The sequence below is a fragment of the Arachis ipaensis genome, chromosome B05 (genome assembly GCF_000816755.2).
Source record: "Arachis ipaensis cultivar K30076 chromosome B05, Araip1.1, whole genome shotgun sequence".
NCBI lineage: Eukaryota > Viridiplantae > Streptophyta > Magnoliopsida > Fabales > Fabaceae > Arachis > Arachis ipaensis.
In genome coordinates this window covers 49,789,326-49,803,390 of record NC_029789.2, presented here as the reverse complement: position 1 = coordinate 49,803,390, position 14,065 = coordinate 49,789,326, and positions in this window count along the sequence as shown.

Here is a 14,065-nt window from a genome sequence, read left to right as displayed (position 1 = left end):
ATTTGTTGTTATTGATTCCTTGCAATTGGTTGTTTAGGTTTTATTATCTCTTATTAATTTCTATGTTTTTATGTTATGCCTCCCAAGTGTTTGATAAAATGCTTGGTTGGGTTTTAAGTTAGATTTCCCTATTCTTAACTTGGATTGATTAATTGGAGACTCTCGAATTATCAAAGGTCTTTTATTGATTGGTATTTGAGACTTGCTAGATGGTTTAAGCTTCACTAAATCTAGTCTTTGATTAGGACTTGTGAACTTAAGTTAACTTTTCTCGCTTGACTTTTCTTCATTGTTAGAGGTTAACTAAGTGAAAGCAAAAGGACAATTACTATCATAATTGATGATGATAATGAGGATAGGAATTCCAATTCTCAATACTTGTTAAGAATTTTCATAATTGTTATTTTATTTCCTTGTTATTTACATTACTTGTTCAACATTTAAAAACCCCAAAAATATACTATCTCATAACCAATAGTAACATACTTTCCTACAATTCCTTGAGAGACGACCCGAGGTTTAATACTTCGGTTATTTTTATTGGGTTTGCTTAAGTGACAAACAAATTAAATTTGATTGAGGATTAATTGTCGGTTTAGATCTATACTTGCAACGCGATTATTTTTGTGAAATTCTTTACCGACGATTTTTTCCCCATCAATTTTTTCGCCTGTCAGGTAAATCACACTACTGCTTTCTAGATGGTTACACTGGCTATTTTCAAATTCATATAGCTCCTAAAGATCAGAAGAAAGCTACTTTTACATGTCCCTTTGGAACGTATGCATATAAGAGAATGCCTTTTGGCTTATGTAATGCACCGGCTACGTTGCAAAGATGCATGATGAGCATTTTCTCAGATCTTCTTGAGAACTGTATGGAAGTTTTCATGGATGACTTTAGTGTGTATGGTGATTCGTTTAACCTTTGCTTGGATAGTTTAGCTAGAGTATTAGACAGGTGTGTTAGTTCAACCCTTGTATTGAATTTTGAAAAATGTCATTTTATGGTAAAATAAGGTATTGTTCTAGGACATGTTGTTTCTAATACTAGTATTTCAATTGATCCAGCAAAGGTTAAATGAAAAAAATAAATGAAAATAATAAAAAAAATAAAATATACTTTTTGTTAATGTTTTTATGTTTTTTCTGTCAAGATAGACATAAAATATACTACTTCAGTATTTCTGAACACAATATCTCTATTCATGTCGTATCTATCTGTTTTGTCGATTTTTAGCAAATCGATGGTTGTTCGATATCTAGTGGTCTGGGAGCGAAACCTACTCCTCTTTGCAGGTACCAGTTTTTTAGAAGTGCATCAAAGTGTCTTTGATTAGTCGGGAATTGGAAATAAAAATACATTAAAATTTATAATTCAAGAAAAGGAATGAAAAACTAAAGCTTTCGGAAGGGAAATATGCTGAAAAGAGAAAGGTTTGCATTGAAATTGAAAAGAAGCGGTAAAGTGCCTTTGACTGGGTCAAAGGGCTTTGACATGAAAATCTAAAATGCAGAAATGTAAATTAGACAAAGAAGATAAAAAGTACTTGAAAGATAAATTTACTTGAAAGAGTAAAATTTACAGAAAGATAAATTAAAAGAATGAAAATATGGAAGGAACCCTACAGAAAAGTTACTCGATCGCAGACTCAGGAATTCTCTGGGATATGAGTGTGCTTGAGTATTTTTCTGAGTTAAAGTTCCAATCCTAATTCCCTAAGACTTCATAGTATTTATAATCTACTTTTGGTAACTGACAATTAATTACCATTAATTACAAAATTACAACTTTGAATGCGTTCTCCTTGGTAACCATTCCCGCCTAAACATTTTCCATGATTTCCCTGCGTGATAAAAGCCTCTAACTTCTCCACTACCATAACTATTCGAATCACTTATTTGAATAACTTATTTCGATTACCTGACTCGAATACCTTATTCGATTTGACTCGCTCGATTTATCGAAAAACCTTGAAATCAAACCTGTGTCGAAAACCTCCGTCTAATGCTTGCGTGTGTATCTTTTCGAAAACTGCTTATGTCTTCGACCGCTTTATCACTTCGAACCATTTACCTTTATCAAAAATATTTTTCGACCAATAAATTGCCCCCTTGGTTTAATGTGTTTGCCTTCGATAACTTTATTGGAAGATAAAACACTTAATCCAAATTCAAACTTCAATTTTTAAATCAGTAATAACTATCATTTAAATTCCCATTAATACTGGTTCACTCAACACATTTTCCGAGATTTACACTTTCTCTCTCTACCTTCTCGCCTTCTTCAGGAAGTTACCTCCTTTTGCATTCCTTCTGTAATAACGGCTACAGTACTACCTTAAATTCACCATTCTCACCCTTGTTCGGTCTTTCCCAAATCCTTGTTCTGTGAATCAGGTTTTCTTGCATTACCCTTAATCACCTCAAAACTTCCTTTTCTCTATTCTACAATGACCGCTTCCTCTTCTCACGCCACTACCCAAGACAAGGGTAAAGGTCATGCAATAGCACCGCCAGCTCCTCCGGCCCTCCGCATACTGAACCAAGTCAATGATGAAATCATTGATGATCCCCAACTTCAAATTAATGATACTCAAATCTTAATCCATTTTACAGTGGACGCAAACACTCATTGTTTCTTCGGACCAGTTGAATCCTTAGAAAGAGCAAACAAGAGACTTCCTTTCTTTCCTAGTGCTGAAGGGGAAGATCTGGTGATTAACCAAGCTCTCAACATCTCCTTCTTTATTAATCAAAAACCCTTCAGGAATAATCCAAAGATTAATCCTCGAGGATTCGACTTCTCAGCCTGGTACCAACGCCTTGAACCCACGAAAAGTGCTAACTGGGGAGCTGTAGGAATACAAGAACTACTAAAGCTCTCCCATTTCTCGCTTACAACGCTCCCATGGATGATTGGAGCGGTGACTTGCTTTTGGAACAGGACAACTAACAACTTCCACCTTCCTTGTGGAATGATCGGAATGTCTCTTCTGGACGTAGCTGCTATCACAGGGCTTCCAATAAATCCTCTAGACCGTACTCCTGATATGCAACCTGAACATCAATACAGTGTTACTTTGACAAATTCTTATAGTGACTTCATTGCTCACAACATGGGTGCAGAAAACACTGATGTTACAAATAATGAACATGTTGCCTTTTTATTCTATTGGCTGCATGCAATCCTCTTTTGTTCTCGAAGCGTTCAAATGTTAAAGCTTTTCCTTCCCTTAGCTGCTCTGCTTCACGAAGGGAAAGTTCTTAATTTGGCCAAACTTCTTCTTGGGCACATTTTTGAAGAACTTGGTCAATTTGTTCATTGTCTTCGAGACAATAGTATTATCAGTACAGAGGGACTTCTTTTGCTTCTCCAACTATGGCTTAATGACATTTTCAAAAAATTTATGATAAAACCTAGAAGCGGTAGTACTGATAAACAGCATATCGAAGGTTTTCGATTGGCTGATTATAAACCCAATTTTCCTGAAACACAATCGAATGAAGACCGATTTTGGGCTATTTTCTCCCTCTTTCATTCTTGTAAAGAATTTGACAATGACAACTTCAATTTCGCTCGTTTTATGCGTCAAAATTGTGGTCCGGCATGGCTTGACCGCTTGCTCTTCCCCAACAACAACGAGAAAAATGAACTTGCAAACCGGAATTAGGCATACTTGTTAGCTGTCCAAGTAATTCCTATAGGGCTTCCCCAACACAAAAAAGAAAGATTCAAAGTAACCCTATATACCCCTCATTTATCAGCCAGGCAACTGAAATTTTCTCAAGCGATCCCAATGCCACTACCTTGAAATGGTGACCCATTCTGTAACATCACTTTAACTACTTAAGAAGAATTCAACTCTTGTCTCTTAAAGAATCAGCAACGCAGATAGCATTTCAATTTCCTGGTCTATGATCGCAGTTCTTATATTACCAAATCCTGCTTTGAATGGTGAGCTACTTACTACTCAAAGTATACTCGTACCTTAGAGGACATTCAGCAATATGCTATTCGAACAGTCCCCACTGCGAAAAGTTCCCCAAAAAGAACTCACAAAAGAAAAGCTGACACATCTCGACAACCACCACACAAAAGTTGAAGAACTCCTACTAGGACCTCTAGAAGGGTAACCATTTCTATTTATCTTTATGCTCTTTAACTTGAAATATTCTGAAAATTACATTTACTTATTCACTCTTAATTTTGAGCATTTATCAGTTACGACTACAAACATCAAGTGAAAGCTCTGAAGAGAGTGAACAAGCCGTCAAAGATACCCTTGCAGCTTCCTCCCAATCAGAGGATACAGCCGATTTAGATCCTGGCCATAAACTAATTCGGAGACCAAGACTTATTCTGGTAACACCATAATTTTCATTTATATTTCTTTTGAATCAAGATAAGCCTTAACTTATAATCATGTACCTTTCATATTAGCCTACCACTGCTACTCATTCAATCACGTCTCCTGCGGTACCTGATCAACCAATTCTGCAACAACATCATGACCAAGGATACTCCACATCCCATGGTTCACTCCAAGTTATAGAATCCAATCAGCCACTTCAGATTATTTTTCCATCTTCCCATGCGACACCAGTAGTTGATCTGACGAAAGATCCCTCACAGCATTCTCCAACATAAACTCAGATACTTGAATCCAATTCTCCAAACAACCAAGCTACAGTCTCCGTTGAAAACCAGGTGGCTCCAGATTTTGATTTCGTCTCTCGAATTGCTGAGACTAGTAATTCGGATTCTCCTCGATCTAGGGTTTTAGAAACTCCCCAAGGGTTCTCTAGCCCTCCTCAACAGGCTGAATTTTAAACTCCTCCTGGACAAGGGACTGAAAACTTGGGTACCTCTACTACTCCCACAAGTACTACATTGGCCAGCCTGATCTCCGTTCTAGACCAAGTCATCCAAGAAGATGAAGTACCTGTACCAGTGCCAACACTCCCAAGACCTGCTACATCAAGACCTTCATTCGAACTGAATGTTGACACTCGAGAACAGCTTCGGTTGCTCATAAAACTTTTGGATCATCCACCTGCTACCTGGGTTAATGATACAATTCTTAACCAACTCTTGTCTGATCTTTTAAATTCCTCCTTTGAGCTCCCGGCTACCTTACCACATTTTGCCTCGATTCAAGAATTCAAACAACTTCTCAATGAGAGCATAGCTTTTCAATTTCAACTCCAAGAAACGAAGACTGAGGAAGATAAGGTCAAATCTAATATAGAAAGTTGTATTGTAGCCTCTCGACCAGTCCAAGCTTCCCGTGAGGAATTCGATTTGAGGATTGCTCATGCTATTTCCATTCACGCTTTTTATGACAAAGAAGAAACAAAACTTGAAGCAGAATTTACTCAGATTAATGAAAAGCTTACCAAAATACGTCAGAAACGAGCTACCATAGACAAACCTCTGGCCACTGCCCAACAAGAACAACAACACCTTATCCAAGAGCTTGTTTCAATTGAAACTAAATGAGAAGAATATGAAAAATAACTCGAAAAAGTTCAATTTGATAAATTCAAACAAATTGAGGCGCTTTTAACTTTGGACAGCAGAATGCCAAAGCTACGCTCCGATTTAGAACAACTATTGGCATCTTGAATTTCTTTTCCTTTCAAGTTTCTCTTTGTGTGATAGTTTTTTTATCTTTTCCTGGACTTGTGCATATTGAACTCTAATTCTGCCAACAATAGTATTGCTTCAAGTATTTTTCATTAATCGAGTTAATTACTCTTCCTGACTCAATATCTTTAATCTGATAGGCATTTCCAAAATATGTCCCTATCACTTGAAAAGGGCCTTCCCAAGCATGGGATCATTTACCAAGAAATTTTGATTTCTTTTCCATTGGCAAAATAACTTTTAAAACCAATACGCCTATATCAAAAGATTTTTCCTTGATTCGACGATTATAACTTCGAGCAATACTTGCTTTCTGTCAAATCATATTATCAAGTGCCAAGATTCGCTCCGAATCTAACTCATTCAACTCATCGAACATTGCATTCCAGTAATCATCAACTGACAAATCATTCTGCTTCAATATTCTTAAAGTATTTAGATTTATTTCTAATGGCAACACTGCATCATGACCATACACCAATTTGTATGGCGAAGTGTCTGTTGAACCTCTTGGTGAGTTTCGATAAGCTCACAATACTTGGCTTAAAGTCTCATTCCACGTTCGAGACTTATTCCCGATATGCTTTTTGATCAAACTTATCAGAATTTTATTTGCTGCCTCTACTTGTCCATTAGCCTGCGCATAATAGGGGGTTGAGGTAACCATATTGATATTCCTCGAGGCTGCAAAATTCTTAATTCACTGACCAGTGAACATAGTACCTTGATCAGTACTGAATGTTTGAGGAATTCCAAATCGATGGATAATATGTTCTTCAATAAAATCTATTATTTCACTTTGACTCACTTCTATCAGGAGAATTGCTTCAACCCATTTTGTGAAATAATCAATTGCTACCAAGATAAACTTGTGATGTTTTGATGAAAGAGGATGAATTAACCCAATTAAATCTAAAGCCCAACTCCTAAATGGCCATGGTTTTATTATCGAATGTAATTCTGATGCTGGGATTTGCTGTATCTAGCCATGTTTCTGGCATTCTTGACATGCCTTTGCATAATCGATGCAATCTTTTATCATCGATGGCCAGTATACATGATTGCGATATAACACCCATCTCATTTTCTTTCCAGCCTGATGGGCACCGCATATCCCATTGTGGACTTCACCCAAAGCAATATTCTGGTCATTTTGGCCTAAACATCTCAATAAGCTCCCATCAATCCCTTTCTTATACAACTCATCAGCCATTAAGACAAAATTTATTGCTTGCAATTTCATCTTTCTATCGACTGGAATATTAGGATCCTTCAAATACTGAGCAATAGGATTCCTTCAATCAGTATCTTCCCATTCGTCATTGCACAAAACATCTCTTTCATTTGTAGGTTCTAAAATATGATGAATACTGGCCAATTTCTTAAGAGTTCCTGGACAGCGGTCCATATATCTCGAAGCAATTTGGGCTAATTTATTAGCAATCTCATTATGAATCCTTGGAATGTGAACCAAAGAAACCTTTCAAAAAGAAGTTAACAACTCCCAAGCAGTTATCAAATACTTCTGCAACCTCTCATTATTGCACTTAAATTCCTTCGATAACTGCTTCAAAACTAATTGGGAATCCTCTAATATCTGGACTTCCAAAACTCCTTTATTAATCAATATTTTGAGGCCCAAAATCAAAGCTTTGTACTCTGCCTCATTATTCAAACAAGGATATTTTAATTCGAATAGAAATTTTGATGGAATCCCCTCTGGTGAAACAATTAGAATTCCAACTCCTGCACCATCTTTATGCTTCGACCCATCAAAATATAAATTCCAATAATCAATTTTCACCTCGATTACATTTCCCCCTGGTCATTCAGATCTTTCAAATTATCCACAAGAAAATCTGCAATGACCTGACCTTTTACAGCCTTGGCTGGGATATACTGTAGATCAAACTCCGTTAATGCTAGCATACATGGTGCACGAAATTGTGATCTCAGGCAACGGCGCCAAAAACTCTGTACGCACATCTTAATAAATCATTTTTCATTCACAACTTCGATACAACTAACCAGCAAGTGCACTGGGTCGTCCAAGTAATAAACCTTACGTGAGTAAGGGTCGATCCCACGGAGATCGTCGGCTTGAAGCAAGCTATGCTCACCTTGTAAATCTCAGTCAGGCGGATATCAAATGGTTATGGAGTTTTCGAATAATAATAATAAATAAACAGAAAATAAAGATAGGAATACTTATGTATATCATTGGTGAGAATTTCAGATAAGCGTATAGAGATGCATTTGTCCCTCTGAACCTCTGCTTTCCTACTGTCTTCATCCAATCAGTCCTACTCCTTTCCATGGCTGGTTTTATGTAAGGACATCACCATTGTCAATGGCTACTTTTAATCCTCTCTGGAAAATGGTCCGATGCGCTGTCACTGCATGGCTAATCATCTGGAGGCATCACCGTGGTCAATGGCTGCATCCTATCCTCTTGTGAAAATGGTCCAAATGCTCTGTCACAGCACGACTAATCATCTGAGGTTCTCGATCATACTAGAATAGGATTCACCCTCCTTTTGCGTCTGTCACTACGCCCAGCACTCGTGAGTTTGAAGTTCGTCACAGTCATTCAATCCCAGAATCCTACTCGAAATACCATAGACAAGGTTTAGACTTTCCGGATTCTCATGAATGCCGTCATCAATCTAGCTTATACCACGAAGATTCTGATTAAGAGATCCAAGAGATAATCATTCAATCGAAGGTAGAACAGAGGTGGTTGTCAGGCACGCGTTCGTGGGGGAATGATGATGATTGTCACATTCATCACATTCATGTTGAAGTGCGAATGAATATCTTAGAAGCGTAATAAGTTGAATTGAATAGAAAAACAGTAGTACTTTGCATTAATCTTTGAGGAACAGCAGAGCTCCACACCTTAATCTATGGAGTGTAGAAACTCTACCGTTTGAAAATACATAAGTGAAAGGTTCAGGCATGGCCGAATGGCCAGCCCCCATAACGTGATCAATATGATCCTAAGATGAACTAAAAATCATAAGATGTCTAATACAATAGTAAAAGGTCCTATTTATACTAAACTAGTTACTAGGGTTTACGGAAGTAAGTAATTGATGCATAAATCCACTTCCGGGGCCCACTTGGTGTGTGCTTGGGCTGAGCTTGAATGTTACACATGCAGAGGCTCTTTCTGGAGTTGAACGCCAGGTTGTAACGTATTTCTGGCGTTCAACTCTGGTTTGTGACGTGTTTGTGGCGTTTAATTCCAGACAGCAGCATAGAACTGGCGTTCAATGCCCTTTTACGTCATCTAAACTCGATCAAAGTATGAACTATTATATATTGCTGGAAATCCCTGGATGTCTACTTTCCAACGCAATTGCAAGCGCGCCATTTTGAGTTCTGTAGCTCCAGAAAATCCGTTTTGAGTGAAGGGAGGTCAGAATCCAACAGCATCAGTAGTCCTTCTTCTACCTCTGAATCTGATTTTTGTTCAAATCCCTCGATTTCAGCCAGAAAATACCTGAAATCACAGAAAAACACACAAACTCATAGTAAAGTCCAGAAATGTGAATTTAACATAAAAACTAATGAAAACATCCCTAAAAGTAACTAGATTCTACTAAAAACATACTAAAAACAATGCCAAAAAGCGTATAAATTATCCGCTCATCACAACACCAAACTTAAATTGTTGCTTGTCCCCAAGCAACTGAAAATCAAATGGGATAAAAAGAAGACAATATACTATAAATTCCAAACTATCAATGAAACATAGCTCCAATCAGATGAGCGGGACTTGTAGCTTTTTGCCTTTTGAATAGTTTTGACATCTCACTTTATCCATTGAAGTTCAGAATGATTAGCATCTATAGGAACTCAGAGTTCAGATAGTGTTATTGATTCTCCTAGTTCAGTATGATGATTCTTGAACACAGCTATTTTATGAGTCTTGGCCGTGGCCCTAAGCACTTTGTTTTCCAGTATTACCACCGAATACATAAATGCCACACACACATAATTGGGTGAACCTTTTCAGATTGTGACTCAGCTTTGCTAAAGTCCCCAATTAGAGGTGTCCAAGGTTCTTAATCACACTCTTCTTTTGCTTTGGACCTTGACTTTAACCGCTCAATCTCAAGTTTTCACTTGACACCTTCACGCCACAAGCACATGGTTAGGGACAGCTTGGTTTAGCTGCTTAGGCCAGGATTTTATTCCTTTAGGCCCTCCTATCTACTGATGCTCAAAGCCTTGGGATCCTTTTTATTACCGTTGCCTTTTGGTTTTAAGAGCTTTTGGATTTTTCTGCTTGCTTTTGCTCTCTTTTTTTTTCGCTATTTTATTTCTGCAAGCTTTGTTCTTTGCTGCTTTTTCTTGCTTCAAGAATCATTTTTATGATTTTTCAGATTATCAAATAACATGTCTCCTATGCATTTGAGGCATCTCCGGGATCTCATGGTGATGAGTTTCATGCGTCTCTTGAGCTCCATGAATGGGCTCTCTTGCTTGCTCCATCCTTTTCTTAGTGATGGGCTTATGAGATGAATCTTTCCATCTCTCATGGCTCAAAGGTGGAAGCAATTATCTTCCCTTTCCTCTTTCTTGAGGTTTCTCTGGTCTTAGGTGCCATTGATGGTTATGGAAAAACAAAAAAGCTATGCTTTTACCACACCAAACTTAGAATGTTACTCGCCCTCGAGCAAAAGAAGAAAGAATAGAAGAAGAAGAAGAAGAAGATATGGAGAAGATGGAGGGATGTGTGTATTCGGCCATATGGGTGAGATTGGGTGGGAAAGAGATGTTGAATTTTGAAGGTAGGTGGGTGTATGGATGTGAGTGGTAAATGGAAAACAGAAGGGATGACCATGAATGGAGAGAGAGAGAGGGTGAGGTAAGTGGGGATCCTGTGAGGTCCACAGATCCTGAGGTGTCAAAGATTTACATCCCTGCACCAATTAGGCATGTAAAATGCCTTTGCATGCAATTCTGGCATTTAAACACCGAATTGATGCTTGTTCTGGGCGTTCAGCGCCCAGATGCAGCATATTTCTGGCGTTGAACGCCAGCCAGATGCTTGTTTCTGGCGTTCAGCGCCAGCTCTTCTTCACTGCGCATTTCTGGCGTCTGGACGCCAGGATGCTGCTTGTTTCTGGCGTTCAACGCCAGAAACATGCTCTGTTCTGGCGTTGAACACCAGACAGATACTCCTTACTGGCGTTTAAATGCCAGTGAGATCCTCCTCCAGGGTGTGATTTTTCTTCTGCTGTTTTTGATTCCGTTTTCAATTTTTATATTTATTTTGTGACTCCACATGATCATGAACCTAATAAAACATAAAAGAACAAACCCCAGGAGGTCTTCCTCCTTGGGATTCATGTCCTCCCTTTCTTCCTTGGATTCGGCCATGATGGTCATTTCAATGGCCTTGCACTCTCCTTTTGGATTTTCTTCTGTATTGCTTGGGAGAGTACTAGGAGGGATTTCAGTGATCCTTTTACTCAACTGGCCCACTTGTGCCTCCAAATTTCTAATTGAGGACCTTGTTTCATTCATGAAACTTACAGTGGGCTTAGATAGATCAGAGACTAAGTTTGCTAAATTAGAGGTATTTTGTTCAGAGTTCTCTGTCTGTTGCTGAGTGGATGATGGAAAAGGTTTACTATTGCTAAACCTGTTTTTTCCACCATTATTAAAGCCTTGTTGAGGCTTTTGTTGATCCTTCCATGAGAGATTTGGGTGATTTCTCCATGATGGATTATAGGTGTTTCCATATGGTTCACCCATGTAATTTACCTCTGCTATTGCAGGGTTCTCAGGATCATAAGCTTCTTCTTCATAAGAAGCCTCTTGAGTACTGTTGAATGCAGCTTGCATTCCATTCAGACTCTGAGAAATCATATTGACTTGCTAAGTCAATTTTTTATTCTGAGCCAATATGGCATTCAGTGTATCAATTTTAAGAACTCTCTTCCTCATAGGCGTCCCATTATTCACAGGATTCTTTTCAGAAGTGTACATGAACTGGTTATTAGCAACCATGTCAATGAGTTCTTGAGCATCTGCAGGCATTTTCTTTAGGTGAATGGATCCACCTGCAGAAGTATCCAATGACATCTTAGCTAATTCAGACAGACCATCATAGAATATATCCAAGATGGTCCATTCTGAAAGCATGTCAGAAGGACACTTTTTGGTCAGTTCCTTATATCTCTCCCAAGCTTCATAGAGGGATTCACCTTTTTTCTGTCTGAAGGTTTGAACATCCACTCTAAGCTTACTAAGCTTTTGAGGAGGAAAGAACTTGGCTAAGAAAGCCTTGACCAGCTTATCCCAAGAGTTTAGCCTATCCTTAGGTTGAGAGTCCAACCATATTCTAGCTCTGTCTCTTACAGCAAAAGGGAAAAGTATGAGCCTGTAGACTTCAGGATCTACTCCATTAGTCTTAATAGTATCACAGATCTGCAAGAATTCAGTTAAGAACTGAAAAGGATCTTCAGATGGAAGTCCATGAAACTTGCAATTTTGTTGCATTAGAGAAACTAGCTGAGGTGTCAGCTCAAAATTGTTTGCTCCAATGGTAGGAATAGAGATGCTTCTTCCATGTAAATTGGAATTTGGTGCAGTAAAGTCACCCAGCATCCTCCTTGCATTATTATTATTTTCGGCTGCCATCTCCTCTTCTTGTTCGAAAATTTCTGAAATGTGCTTACTGGATTATTGTAATTTAGCTTCTCTTAGTTTCCTTTTCAGAGTCCTTTCAGGTTCTGGATCTGCTTCAACAAGAATATTCTTGTCCTTGCTCCTGCTCATATGAAAAAGGAGGGAACAGAAAAATAATAATAATAGGGATCCTTTTTACCCAAGTATAGAGGTTCCCTTATGTGAGTAGAAGAAAAGAAGAAGAGAAAATCTGAACTCAGAGAGAGAGAAAGAGTTCGGATTTTTGGTGAGTGAGGAAGAGATATTAGTAAATAAATAAATAGAAGGAGATGAGAGAGAGAGAGAGAATTTTCGGAAATTATTATTATTTTTGAAAAAGAGTTAGTGATTTTTGAAAATTGTTTTTGAAGAAGGTTAGTAATTTTCGAAAATTAAAATCAAAAATTAAAATAATTAGTTAATTAAAAAGAATTTTTGAAAAAGAGAGAGATATTTTCGAAAATTAGAGAGAGAGAGAGAGAGAGAGTTAGTTAGGTAGTTTTGAAAAAGATAAGAAACAAACAAAAAGTTAGTTAGTTAGTTGAAACAAATTTGAAAATCAATTTTGAAAAGATAAGAAGATAAGTAGTTAGAAAAGATATTTTAAAATCAAATTTTTGAAAAAGATATGATTTTGAAAAAGATAAGATAAAAAGATATTTTTGAAAAGATATGATTGAAATTAGTTTTGAAAAAGATTTGATTTTTAAAATCACAATTAATGACTTGATTCATAAGAAATCACAAGATGTGATTTTAGAACTTAAAGTTTGAATCTTTCTTAACAAGCAAGTAACAAACTTGAAATTTTTGAATCAAAACATTAATTGATGATGTTATTTTCGAAAATTATGAGATAAAATTAAGAAAAAGATTTTTGAAAAATATTTTTATAATTTTCGAAAATAATGAAAAAGATTTTGAAAAAGATAAGATTTTTAAATTGAAAATTTGATTTGACTCATAAGAAACAACTAAATTTTAAAAAGTTTTGAAAAAGTCAACTCAAATTTTCGAATTTATGAGAAGAAAAAGGAGAAGATATTTTTTTGATTTTTGAATTTTTAATGATGAGAGAGAAAAACACGAAAATGATGCAATGCATGAAAATTTTGGATCAGAACAATGAATCCATGCAAGAATGCTATGAATGTCAAGATGAACACCAAGAACACTATGAAGATCATGATGAACATCAAGAACATAATTTTGAAAATTTTTATATGCAAAGAAAACATGCAAGACACCAAACTTAGAAATCTTTCATGTTCAGACACTATGAATGCAAAAATGCACATGAAAAACAAGAAAAGACACAAAACAAGAAAACATCAAGATCAAACAAGAAGATTTACCAAGAACAACTTGAAGATCATGAAGAACACTATGAATGCATGATTTTTTCGAAAAATGCAAGATGAACATGCAATTGACACCAAACTTAAAATCTGACTCAAGACTCAAACAAGAAACACAAAATATTTTTGATTTTAAAAATTTTTTTTTGTATTTTTATTTTATATTTTTCGAAAATTAGTGTGAAAAAGAAAAATAAGGATTCCAAAATTTTTAATATGAATTCCAGGAATCTTGCTTTTTAGTCTAAAGCTCCAATCTGAGGGTTAGACATGGCTCAATAGCCAGTCAAGCTTTAGTATGTAACTCAGACATGCCACAGCTGACATTCCAATTAACTTGCCTCTATGCTGATGGTTGGAAGCCCCTATCCAAA